The sequence below is a fragment of the Paramormyrops kingsleyae genome, chromosome 10 (genome assembly GCF_048594095.1).
Source record: "Paramormyrops kingsleyae isolate MSU_618 chromosome 10, PKINGS_0.4, whole genome shotgun sequence".
NCBI classification, from domain to species: Eukaryota; Metazoa; Chordata; class Actinopteri; order Osteoglossiformes; family Mormyridae; genus Paramormyrops; species Paramormyrops kingsleyae.
In genome coordinates, this window is record NC_132806.1 from 32198133 (window position 1) to 32212351 (window position 14219).

The window sequence follows — 14219 nt, forward strand, 5'->3', positions numbered from 1 at the left end:
TTGTACCTTAGCATTGTGCGTCTGTGTGCCCAGCGACAGACTGGCATCCCATCCAGCTTGTACCTTAGCATTGTGCGTCTGTGTGCCCAGCGACAGACTGGCATCCCATCCAGCTTGTACCTTAGCATTGTGCGTCTGTGTGCCCAGCGACAGACTGGCATCCCATCCAGCTTGTACCTTAGCATTGTGCGTCTGTGTGCCCAGCGACAGACTGGCATCCCATCCAGCTTGTACCTTAGCATTGTGCGTCTGTGTGCCCAGCGACAGACTGGCATCCCATCCAGCTTGTACCTTAGCATTGTGCGTCTGTGTGCCCAGCGACAGACTGGCATCCCATGCTGCTTTATGCCCAATGCTGCTTTGGATAGACTCTAGCCCCCCTGTAACCCTATCCCCGACAAGGGTTTAGATGATAAATGGAAGCTACATTTTGTTTAGTTGCATCACCATTTATGTATACATGCCCATCTTCACATCCATTAGTAAAGCATGAAACTAATAAGCCACAGACAGATAAAATAATGGTAAAATCTGTGAATTTTCACATGATTAAAATGCATGACAAGCATTTTGGCCACCACGAGTTCTGTCAGCTCAGAGCACCAAGGACTTACATTTAAATTTGGGGGTAGCGTGTGGGTCTATGCGTTAGGACTCTGTGCTCTTGGTCGCTGATACAAATCATGAGGCTGGCAGAGGGATACCACTGTTGAGCCCTTGGGCAAGGCTGACCGTGCCCGTGTGTCTCATGGAGAGAAAGATGCGATAGACACAAAGCAAAGTTCCCCATGGGGATGAATAAATCTTTATTGTAAATTTGTATGTGGCTGAGAAATATATGTCTGGGTTTGCTTGGGTTTCTTTCTATTATCAAAAAATATATGCGACTACTTGGATTCTGTCACTCCATGAGTTACTGCAGCTGTAGGCTAATTCTCTATGCATGTGTGAGCATCCAAAGTAGGACTGACATTCTGCACACCGTGTGTTGCCGCGTGTTCTACAGTACATGTCCTGAAGGGAAACCCTGGGTGATTAGGTCAGCCTGTTGAAATATGAGAGTCGACTGGCATCTCTTTCTGGGCATATTTGACATCTTGAGTTAAAGGTCTTGCGTCATGGAAGTGGTGTATAACTTTTATATGCAATGAAACTGAAGCCCCACGTAATTTATAAATGTATAGAGAGGTCTAACTTTAGTAAATAATGCTGTGTCCTCATTCAGTACCTGAGGAAAAATAATCAAAATCATGTCATTGTGTGTTGTTGGGGTGTCAGCAGGAGTTTATTGATATAGAATTTAGATTAATAAAACACTGGGCAAGACCAATGGGTATGCTCTAACAGAAAAGTGCTCTTTCTCAATTTTCTAGTTTAATTGTCCATGGAAATGATTTACAGACAAGGCCAGAAAACAATTCCTCTGCAATATTTTTTAAATAAATAATTTCAGAACAATGAATATGGCATTCCTCAAATCAAATATGTGATGATATATTCAGTATAGTTGATTTTATTTTTCCTCTAGTGAACAGTCAAACAGTTAGTATTGCTTAGAATTCTTAATAACCTCAAAACAATATCTATCACAGCAATTTTATTTGAATGCTTGTTGAAAAGCACAATAACATTTTTAACCAATATTTCTTTACTAATATGTCATTCTCTATGCTTAAAATAACTAGTCTACTAAAAGTTTTTTTTTTCTGCTTCAATAACGATGAAAAGAAAGCACATAAAACAGTAGCTCATTCAGTCAGTACCTCTGTGTTAATTTCACCAAATAGGACATCTCTACTGTAGCCTAGACTGGGCTTCTACTGCATAATGTTTTACAACTGATATGCAAGATGATGAGAACTACTTACTGAAGGTACCAACACGGAAAGATACAAAATCTGCTTTGTGCCATTAATAAGCATATAGCACCATCTAGTGGAGTCAGAAAATACAGCAAATGGTTCATGAACCATCCTTTTGTCCATCACTGGAAAATTACAGTGATGGCCAAACAAAGCTTCTGAACCATCTGCTGTATTTTCTTACCTCACCATATGGTGCTCTCTGTTCATAAAAGGGCTGAAAGCATGCCCCAAAGCAAACTAAGAGCACCATCTAGTGGGGTCAAAAAACACTGCAAATTGTTCATGAAGCGTCATTTTGTCCATCACCACCAAACAGTCATGATTACATTTTGGGAATCTGCTGAAGTTGATTTTACAGAACAAAAATAAGCAGTATTACACGAGAGTAACATGGTAATCAACTGGGTGGCATTGAGACTTCATGCTTCAACAACTCTGACTTCATATCCCATAAGGCCCAATTCTTTGTGCAGAGTTTTCATATTGTCTCTTCAGTTCAGAGATATGTGACTCTGTAACTCTACGCGGTCCGGACTGCAACCCACCCAGCGGGAAATCTTCCTTTCGTAATGCTTTCCCACAATAGGCTAGAGAGGCCATTGGACGATCAGGTGGGATGTGTAGACATGTAAAGTAGATGGACAGGATGAATCTGGTGCTAAACTTTTACTAAAGAATAAAATGGCTGCCACTGTGTATTAGATTCCATAATGATAATCATAACATTTCAGTTGAGTCCTGAACAATCAAAGGCTATACAAATAACAAAACAATAATCTATAATCAATTAATGTGAAAAAATATATAGATAATAACTGAAACGTTAATGAAACTCAAATTTATAGTATTTTTATCAGAAAAGCTAACTATATGATGTTTATATTATGAAGCCACAAACATTTTGTGTAGTTAATTATACAGTAACATATCCATCGACATAATTAAAAAAAATGTAAAGTGACATTTTATTACATCAGTGTAATAAAGCAAATGTGATGCTTAGTATTCTTTGGAAAATAAATGATAATCACTTGCAAATTAATTTGCTTTAACTGTGTAAGTCACTATGAAACAATATTTAATTAATCAACCGCTTGGAAATCAAATAAGGATATGTAATTAAAGCCATTCAGACATATATATTAGAATCTGAAACATTTCATAATGTTTTAGTGATGCGATACTTAAACAGAGCTGCAAGCAGGACTGGGGAATAAGACGCCTGTAAATATGATGGAAAGATTTGTAATGATACAGATCATTTGAAACATAATCTGCAATCAGTAGCTCGCCATCCGTATTTTACAATATAACTGATATAAATTCCTTCATAGTTATAATAATTATACTTATAAGACATGAGAAGGCGTAATTTGTTTTACAGAGTATATATTGCAGCTTTTTGCCTGGGTAGATAGCACTGCAGTCTCTCACTTCACGTTCTGACCGCAGTTCTCTGTGTGTGGGGTCCACATGCTCTCGTCGTGTTTACATGGGCTTTACAAGCTCTCCTGCAGTCAGATGACATGCACCCCCGCTGGACTGGTGCCCCTAAGTCTTCCGTAGTAGGTGTGCTCTGGAATGTGTGGGAATCCGGTCCTAGCTGTGTCCTGCCCCTAGCTTCCCGAGACAGCGGTCTATAGCGAGAGCGTCTAGCACTCACCCAGACACTGCACCGGATAGCCGCCTTTCACGCATATAATGTAATGTAGAAGTGTTTTTAAATCGACCGGGAGCCTGGACTACTGCATTTTTCAGACTTAAAATGAGATTAGCCTATCTGTCCAGTGTGTCAGTATTTTAAATTAACAGGCCACCTCATAACACAGAATATCTGATTCTCCGATGTTTAAACAAAACCACAGAGGTGGTATGCATATACCCCATAGTAATGAATGTCCATGAGTTTGGACAAAATGAATGGAACACACAGTGAGAGACTGTTGTGTTCTGTGGCAGCTCTGATTATAGAAGGCTCCATAGTTTAAAGATTTAAAATCCATTTCTTCCAGATTGAAAATTTATCTTGAAGCAAGGACCATACTTTGAAGAATTGTGTACATTTTTTGCAGAAATCATTTTGTCAGCTGAAGTGATAAGGCTGTCACTGAAGCTGCGGTCGACTTTAAGAGGATCATTACCCTTCAGTAGCGGGGAATGAGCTGCGCTCGCACTTTGTTTGTGAGAAACTCGCAGAGAAGATAAAAAAAGTTCATACTTTTGGAAGTGCAGAAATTTGCAATAAACTGATATACAGCGATACCTCAGAACTCGAATATAATCCGTTCAGAATTTTCCTCATAAGAAATAATGGAAAACCAATTAATTGGTTCCCGGCCACAAAAAAATACACCTAAATATGTTTTTTTAGCATTTAAACACAAAATGAACCGGATAAAACAAGAAGAGCATATGCTGTACTAAACACATCTAGGCACATTTATCAAAACAGTAATTTGTAAAGTAAGAAAATAAATGTATCCAAACAATGTGTCTTGCCCCGATCGTCCGCTCCTTCCGTGTGCCACGCCCCCTCGTTAACCCCCGTGTGATCAGCTGTTTCTGGTTGTTGTTATTAGTCCTCTGTATTTCGTCCGCGTTTCAGTTTGTTTCCCCAGTCCGGTCATTGTATTGTCCGTCTGCGTTTTGCCTGCCTTACCTGTAATTAAACCCAGTATTCCCCGATACACTGACGTCTGCGCCTTTGTCTCCATCCCGCTCGGCACAACAGTATTATTATAATTAAACGTATTAATGGTTTATTATTAATATTAAAATAATGAATAAGAAATCTTTATTTTTAAAATGCATTTTATTATATAATAATAATTACAGTTACTGTCTATCATTGTCTAAATGTATTTTTACTGTCTAAATATATGTATTCAGCTAGTGTAAACATGCACCATGCTATCACAGGGAATGCGAGGCTGAGACTGAAGCTTTACCCTTTTGTTTCCGATGAGAGACGTGCGGCGTGACTCATTTTCCGCGTGTACAAGTTATCTTAGGTCGGCGTTCACGGTTTGACTTCAGAGATTCAGATCGAGTAATTTATTTTTTTTGGATACATTTTTACTGGTGGGTTCGACTTTTAAGAAATTCGAGTTCTAATGAGTTCGAGAACTGAGGTACCACTGTATAAGCAAAAATAAGGTTACAGTTCCTTCTGACGAGTGTCTGGCTAGCCGTTTCAGCACAAAAACTACTTTGTAAAGTCAACTCAGTTTAGTAAATGCTAAAATACAATGACTGAGTATTGTGAGATTCTGCACTCTGGAGACTGGGTGGCTCGTAGCTGTCTTGAAATCTGCACTTTGATGCCGTGACGATGCAGCCTCCGCAACACTGAAACAGGCAGAATCTTAATGCCAGGGGAATCCAACTGCATGCCTCATAGCAAATTGAAGTTCGGTTGATGGCTGTCTTTCTGCCAATAAAGCAATAAGTCCTAATTGCCATGAGTAATCCACTGCAGTAAAAACATGCAGCCCTTACACTGATCTGCAGCTGCGTCTGGTTCATATCTTTATTAATGCCTTTAATAGAACCAAGGCCTGGAATAAATAAGCAGGAATCCTGTTTACTTCAGTTGTTAATTCAGTAATTTCCTAAGCATAGTGCATGATATTCTTCTTGGATTCTTGAATAAGAGGATCTGCGATACATTCAGTACAGCTCCAGTGAGAGATGTACAGCAAAGCAATTATCATATAAGAATGCAGTTGCTGTGAGGGCTCTTGCAAATATATAACATTGTTCTTTTGTCTGATGTTATATTTTTGTCATGTATAATTATCTGCTGTTCAGCAAACTGGCATTTATATGGCGGAGAAGCTGGAAAGCCTGTCAGAAAGGCAGTAACGACTCAAGCTTTACGGTTCAGTGTTCTACACACGAGCACGAGGGTATTAGCACAACATGAGTGAAGCTGACAACACACAAGGGTAAAGTTCATAATAACACTAACCGCCAATATATGAAAATGGTTGTAATGAGACATTATTGGTGTGACTGTAGCATTTGATTGTGCGGGGGAATGTGAAATATCACAATGGACAATGATTAAATCATAGAGGGCGATATAAACACAAACAGTACAGTGGTACCTCAGAACTGGAAATTAATACTTTCAGAACTACGGATCGAATCCTAGAAAGTTTGAGTTCTGATCGACTAATGGAATAATGGAAAATCAATTAATTGGTTCCCGGCCCCCAAAAATTACACCGAAATATGTTTTTTTTGCATTTAAACACAAAATGAACCGGACAACACAAGAAAAGCATATACTGTACTAAACACATCTAAGCACATTTATCAAAACAGTAATTTTTAAAGTAAGAAAATAAATGTATCCAATGTGTAAAGTAAAAAAAAAACAAAACAATGTGTCCTGCCCCTATCGTCCGCTCCTTCCGCATTCCACGCCCCCTCGTTAACCCCGTGTGGAATCCCTGTGTGATCAGCTGATTCTGGTTGTTGTCATTAGCCCTCTGTATTTCGTCCGCGTTTCAGTTTGTTTCCCCAGTCTGGTCATTAAAAATCTTTATTTTTAAATGTATTTTATTATATAATAATAATAACTGTTACTGTCTATCATTGTCTAAATGTATTTTTACTGTCTAAATACTGTATATGTATTCAGCTAAAGTGTAAACATGCACGATGCTATGAAAGTGAAAGCGAGGCTGAGACTTTTTTTTCGAACTGGTTGGTTCGACTTTTAAGAAATTCGAGTTCTAATGAGTTTGAGAACTGAGGTACCACTGTATGTATTAAAAGTGCAGACTTACACGCACAACATGCACGAACGTACGGGAGAAAAGCGGTGGAGACCATGTGCAATACGGTAGTATGGAGAACACCACTTTCAGATATGGATGTAAATGAAGCATAAAATACACAGATTTAGGTAATTAAACAGAAGATAAAACTGGTTACACTCATACAGACCCTCCCATGGGGTGGGGGGGGGAGGGAAGCCGCGGTGGGGGGCTGATGGTTAATGGCGGTTTTGTTCTGGAGTGGAGCTGGGGGTGGGGGGGGGGTTTAGCAGAATTTTCCAGGGGCCCGGCCATGTCTTTGTGGGGGTCTTAACTCGAGTGCCGATATTTCAAACAGTCGCAGACAAGCCTGCTTCATGGGGGAGTTTTGTTTCATTCCGGTTTCATTTTCACTTTCACACATCTCACATGTTGCATATGCCATTTGTAAACAACTGCAGGCCACAGAAACATGAAACAGAGAAACTTTAATAATTCCTGTGGGGAAATTCCCTTTTCACCTACCCCATGTTGCTCTCTATGAGACAGGCAGACACAAGCACCTTGGGGTCACAGGGCAGGGTCAGCCTGCATGCAGCTGCATACAGATATGTGACTATTCTGCTGAGGCTGGACCTCCAACCTCCTGATTCCACTGAACCACACACCAAGCCCAACCAAAGTATCATTTGGCGTTTCTGTGCTGTACACCTGATTTATAATATTAACGTGTTTCTTTGTCATATCAATTCTTCAGTAAGTCTGCAAATCACCATATTAGTCAGTTAAATTAGAATTGTGTTGTGATTCTCTAAATAATAATCTGTTGCTCAGAAAGTATTTGTTAAACTCTGTGTCCATGCTTCTAACTCACTAGGAATTGTAAAGTGGCTCTATTCGCTGAAAGGAAGGTTTAATTAAATGATAAGAAAAAAAATCAATCCAGAATGAAGTTGATACCATTAACTTACCAAAAAATACATTTTGCTTGTTAAATATTCTATTATACAGTATTGGTTTTATGTATCAGTTTTCCTATAATAATACTTTATTACACTTGAAGATCAATGACCATGAATGGATGGAATGCACTAGGTGCTCATCATACTTTTCTCTTATTTGTACTTCCATTGTTGACTTTGAAGATCTGGGGATGTTTTTGGGGAATATTTTTATGTCGAGAAGGAAAAAATGGCACAAAAATTATGCTAATTTGTCATAAGCTGGTGATCACATGTAATGACACCTATGGAGAAAATACATGGAGACAACTATTAGAAGCTTATTTAAGCAACATCAGACCAGCCTGTTATTGAAGAATGAGTGTGTTTGTTTCTGAATTTTCAATAGGATGCCAGATCAAGGTCTGTCTTCAAGAAGTCCACCTCCTCAAATACCTCATGTCTTTCGAAGTCAGTAAGCCAGCAGGGGAATCTACCAGTCCCTAAGATTAATTTAAATTAAGTTTTATTTTTTTTATTGGTCAATGATGTCCAGGCCCACAAGTAAGACTTGTGCTTGCTGTCTCAATAGCATATCTAGGAAATAATTTGTTCCTTATCAAATCCTAATCCAAAGTATGCAGGTAGACGATGAACAGACTCCAAACTTGGGAATAAATTAACAGGTGATAACAGCAACGGAAACATTTCTTGTAATTTGGTTGGAAATGCTGAATGTAGTCTTTACTCAAAGGCTCAGGGAACTTGTTACTCTATAGCACATTGTCTTTGTAAGTCAAACTCCTTGTCAAAATTTTTCCTATCTTTTAATAGGTTTGTGTTAAGCCTTCCTGCAAACTAGGAAGGAATGCTAATAAAGCACTTTGATGGCCTGACCTTGCAGCTATTTTAGATGTGCTTCATTATTCCAGCTGACTTTCTGGTTAGCCTTAATAATGCAAACAGACAAGTTTTAGACAATCACTTAATCAGACGTTGTTTGTTTAGAGGCAGCTTATTTTTACGCTGTTTATCACATGTTCTCTGACAGCTTCGAGTTCCTGTTCTCCTTATAAGGCCTGAAGGTTTTGTTTGATTCACTCATGTTTGAAATAGCTTTATAGCGAAGGACAAGGCCATCATTATCTATATTGTCATCGATTGTGAACGCATATTTGTATTTTCTCCTTCATGTTCTGTTTTGATAAAGTCTAATTGTTGTAATAATCCATTTCATATTTTGATATTTGAACCATGAAAAAAAAAATGCAACATGATTTTCTGCTTGTCTGTTCTACACAAAAGCAATCAGTAAAAGACTCCATCATATATTAAATGTTTTGTACAAACTAAGCAATGCCAGACTTAAAAATATAAAACATTGACATTAAAATGCATTTTTCAGAAGGTATGGCTGTTTTATGTTGTTATATAGTATGTGCTAAAGTTGTTCTAATCATGGAATTAATCAATCAATTTTGACATTTTAGTGCAAGGAAATGTAATAAGAATGTATTAATAGCATATAATTTGTCTATGCATAATATGAGCTTTGAAGAATGCCTTATGTTTAATTCTTCTTTGGATAAATAAAGAGCACAATCCCATTTAGCACAGAAACCTTTGCAGCTCCATACAAAGTGCTCCCCCGACAGCTGCTCTCCATTAGCCTGCCTGTTTCATTTAATCTAGTAAAAGAAATGGAACAGAGGGAGGGTTAAGAATGATATGAGAGAGGAACACCGTCTCCTGTTATGCAGGAAGTGAACTGAAAAACCATCATGTGGGACCTTTTCCCAGCGATGGAGCGTGTGTGTGGAGGAGCTGTCAGATATCAAGCCGGTGTCCCCATTCATCATAGCAGCAGGTAGGCAGAGTCTCCCATCATGCATCTTTATGATGCTACGTACCAATTGGCTCGTTCATGGTATCAGCTGGTAACCATATGCTCAGATAGGCAGCCAGTTGGCTGTCGCCTGTCACAGCCTGTCCTGGAATGAATGGATACCATTACTGACATCAGAAATGACCAGACTGTCCAAGGGAAAATATCTCCCTCCCAAGTCCTTGGCAAGGTCTCTTCCATCGGGTTGTGGTGACCGATGTCAATGCGATATGTTCATCCATGCCATGCTTTAAGGGAATCTTACCGCACAATGATTTCTGCCTTTGTAATGAGCCGCACAATAGACTGTATAGGCAATGCTCACCTGTCACCTGTCATTCTAGGTTATATGTAAGTTTCAAACACACAGTGTTCGCGTCCATGCTCGGCTGTAACACAGAACACGTTGCTTTATAGAAATGCCAACATGCTATAACTCTATCCTGATCCTTTTAGACTCCAAATGCATTCCAGTCTAAGCTGAAAACTTTATGTTGTCCCATTCTTAGATAAAGCTAAATTGGCAGTTTAGAGACATTTCTTTCTTTGGCAAATGGTAGTCTCTTATGAACCATCAGTGGCCTATACCCTCACAGTTAGTTCTCAATGAGTCATTTGGAAAGAAGCTGCAAGGATCTCTTAATTGATTAATTGGTTAATAAGCATTAGTTGATAGTTCCTATTGGAAGGAGCATTCAGATGAAAAATACCTTTCTTTAAGCCCCCATATTAATTGTTTTTCGTCTGTGGACAGAATGGTGAAATGCAAAAACTACTTCAGCTGTATGTGCACTTTAATTCAGCTGCCTATTGTATTTTTGAGTGTTGCCAGTAGGGGTCACTGTGTCCTGCTTTTAACGTTTGTGTTCAGGTTTAACTTACAGACAGAATGTCTCTGGCAGTTTGAATTTGTTCTTGGTCCTTTTTTGGGTCTTAGATCTGCCAATATTCTTATGTCGGTCCAAACCATTCCAGTTGTCACAGTTCAAATCAGACTCAGATGTTATTTTCTGAAAATACTGCAGGACCATCACTGGTATCAATCTGTATATTTTTAAAGACCAAAGACCTCATAGCCTCGTGTCAGTTGTTCACTTTTCCTTTTAATCTTTTATTTTAGAATAATACCTTCAAAAGATTTTTTTATGTCTTCAAAAGATGAAGCAAAAATAAGCATGACCTCTGTCGCAGGCACTCTGTAAGAGATCAAAAATGTTATTCTGGAGTGTTTGGAGGGTGGGGTGGTCATTCTACACAAGACTGTGTATGTATGTGACAGTTGATTCTCTTTCTCTGCTCATGCTGCATTTCTAGACTGATCTAGCTGTTCATCTATGAAGTTACAATTACAAGCTCGATCAAGCAACTATTAGAATGTGGGACCCATATATTAAAAACAGTAATTTCTGCTATTTCTTGCATGTAGAGTGTATTGCGAGTGCTTTTTATCCTTTTTAATTCAGCACCAATCTTTGTATTGTATAAAATAAGAATAGATTTAACAACAAATATCTGGCTTTATGCCACTCAAACTTACTTTCTTTTGGGTGAGATTTGCACATTTCACTGTTGTCATTTTCCTGTCTGAGTTTTGGGTGATGTCATTCTCTGGTATTTCTTCTGAGACAGATTCTCTCTTGCTTTTCCAAAAAACAGAGGAAGATAAGCACCTGACTCTCCTATCTGCTGCTGATCCTATACTTAAATACGGATCTTCTTTCATGTACAGGAGCTGCTGTGTGACACAAAGCACTGTCATCTCATCTAAACAAAGCCAAGAAGCTGAAGCACATTTGCACAGATCAATTGATGTTCCATAAAAAGCCTACTTAGTTTATCCATCCACATATTTATCTTCCCACCACTTATCCTGGTCAGGGTTGTGGAGCCTGTTTGATTTAGAAAAAATTAAATATCTTAGTGAGTAACTTAATGGAATTTTTTCCATTGTGTTGGAAGGATACTGTGTAAATATTATGTATTTTCCATCTACTTTCCTTACTGCTTATGGTAAACCTGAAGCCTATCCCAGAATGCACAGGGCAGAAGGAGACACCCTGGATAGGATGCTGGTCCATCACAGATTTATAATTGATATGTGATTGTATAAGATAGATAGTTTATTTTAGTAATAAGAGGCATGAGACATCTTTTGTTTTTCCAAAGGCAGCGGACTGGCTTGCTTTAGACTAATAAACATTAATCCCGGCTTTACTGCACTTAGTCTGTGGTCACTTCAGGTGGTGATGTCATATGACCAATTCTCAAATTGGCACACTGGTTCTCATTTAGTTCTGCTCTTGAACAGAAATGCTGTTTCTGAGTGGAAAGAGCGAGGCTTGGTGCTGGAGTCGGAGCAGGGGGGCTTAGTCTTACTGCATAAATCTGTCAGGGGAGCTGAAAACAGATATTGAGTCATGCTGGATGGCATCTGTCTAAAGGGTAATGTAAAACATTAAAGTCTCTCTTTGCTGCGGACCATGAGGTCCATGTGACTTTTTAGAAGATTAACTCTGAGGAAGGCTCTGGAGCTCTGATTCAGCTCGTCAGCCGACCTGAAAGCTCAATGCCTTCCTGCCGGACACGGCGCACAGCTTGCATCTCTCCTATAGATGTAAGACATGACAGAACATGCCAACCGCAGGAGAAAGGAAGAGAAGGTGTAGGACGTGCTTCCTAGCCTGGCCCGGAGCTGCTGAGTCACCCCCAGAGTAGGTGAATGCGGGGTTTCCCAACCCGGTCCTCAGGGACCCACAGCCGGCCCAAGTGTTTGCTCCCTCCCAGCTCCCTGCCAAACAGTCTAGTCCCCACCAGGAGCTGGGAGGGAGCAAAAACACGGACTGTCCCTGAAGACCAGACTGGGAAACACTGGGTGAATGTAACAGCTGCGTTGCGGGAGTTCTGCTCCCCTGCAGCACAGAGGGAATCGTTTTTCCATTATCGATAATGACTCTCACTAACAGCCAATTCAGCATCTCCTGTGATGTGGAAACCATACTCCCCCTCTACCCAGATCACTGCCCTCCCCCAGGGGTGCCTGCCTGAGGTAAAAATACCCCCAGGCTCACTGAATAATCTAGATGTGATGAGCGGATCTGGGCGCGGCCACAGGCCATAAGTTTATGGATGCATTACCAATGCTTAAGCCTCACCAAGCGGGAGTATAGGAATACAGCTCACTGTAGGACTTTGCAAATCTCCTCTCCGTATTTGCAACTGCAAATTTTCATTAAATATATCTATTATGAACAAAAGCGGCGTTCTCCTCGTGTCCTCGTGCAGTTTGCCCCAAGACCAAAAACATACTGAGGTTAATTGGATACTAAGGTGCATGTGTGCATGAGTGTGCATGAGTGTGCATGAGTGTGCCCTGCGATGGGTTGGAACCCCACCCTAAGTTTCTCCTTGCCTTGTGCCCATAGCTTCTGCAATAGGCTCTGGACCCCCTGCAATCCTGAATTGGACAAGCCGGTATAGAAAAATGATGGATGAACACAAGCGCAATCTATAAACAGTGTCAAGGAAAACACATTTTTGTGCTTACAGAATCTGATTATTGGGAGGAAAAAAAACACAAATATTCCTACTTAGACAGGATGAAGACTGTAAACTCATAATCTCACTCTCTTCAGCTAAAAATAGACAACAATGAATGGGGCATCACTGAGTTTTCTAAAGGACAGAAATTATTATATAATAGTTATAAGTCTCACTTCGAGGTGACAGACAATGATTGGTGTTACTCTCTTGTAACCATTAGTAAAACAAATGAACAGTTCTGTAAATCACCTAATCAAACTTATTTTTAAAGCATTATTTCATAATCAAAAAAAGTATATTTGGCTGCCCTGGAAGATTCAACCTCATTAAAGCAATTGCCATCAATTAAATAACAAAGGGAGAGACTGAAGAAATACAAGAAAAGACTGAAGCAATTATTCATTTTGCCAATGGATACATCATTGTTTAAAAATCTCCCAATTATGCACTTCTGAATAAGTCAGTCGTGTTTCCTTTTCTACCATTAGCAATTCATTTGCCTCGATTTTAGTGCACAGACCCTTAACACTAGTGGTGGCCAAAATGACGTTACCTGAACCGTTTGCTGTATATTATGACCCCACTAGATGGTGCTCTTGGCTTGCTTTGGGCCCATTTTGGACATAGAGCACCATCTAGTGCAGTCAGAAAATACAACAAATGGTACATGAAGTGCCATAAACTCTGACTTAGACATCGTAGGCTAGTCTATGAGACCTAGAGTAACACCTACACCTGTCTGTCCCCATTGTTCCTCTGTGTTCATCAATTATTTATTTTTGTTTTGTTCATTTCTGTCCCTCCCAAAGGTTAATTATTTACAGGAAAGTCAGCAGAGAGGAAGTAAGTAGACATTGACATCTCAAACTATTTCAGGTTGTCAAATCAGAGCTCAGTAAGGCAGGTGCCAGGAGCAGACTGAGCCAATCAGAATATGTAGCTGTTAGGCATTTTCTCATGAATTCTCGACCTTTTTTGCAGTCAAAATGAAACGTCACTGCTCTTTTTTGCTGTTGTTATTTCTTTTAGGAGAGTGAATTGTGCCTTATGAAAAAAATGTGCAGCCTCAGCAGGTGAATGTGTGAGCCGGACTGGACCTCAGCTGTCCCGCCCGCCAGGCCCAACACTGATATGATATGCTGCACCCAGGGAAGGGTCAAGACGATATATCAAATATGAGCGGTGTCCCTGGGATACATCCAATAAAGAAGTGAAGAAATAA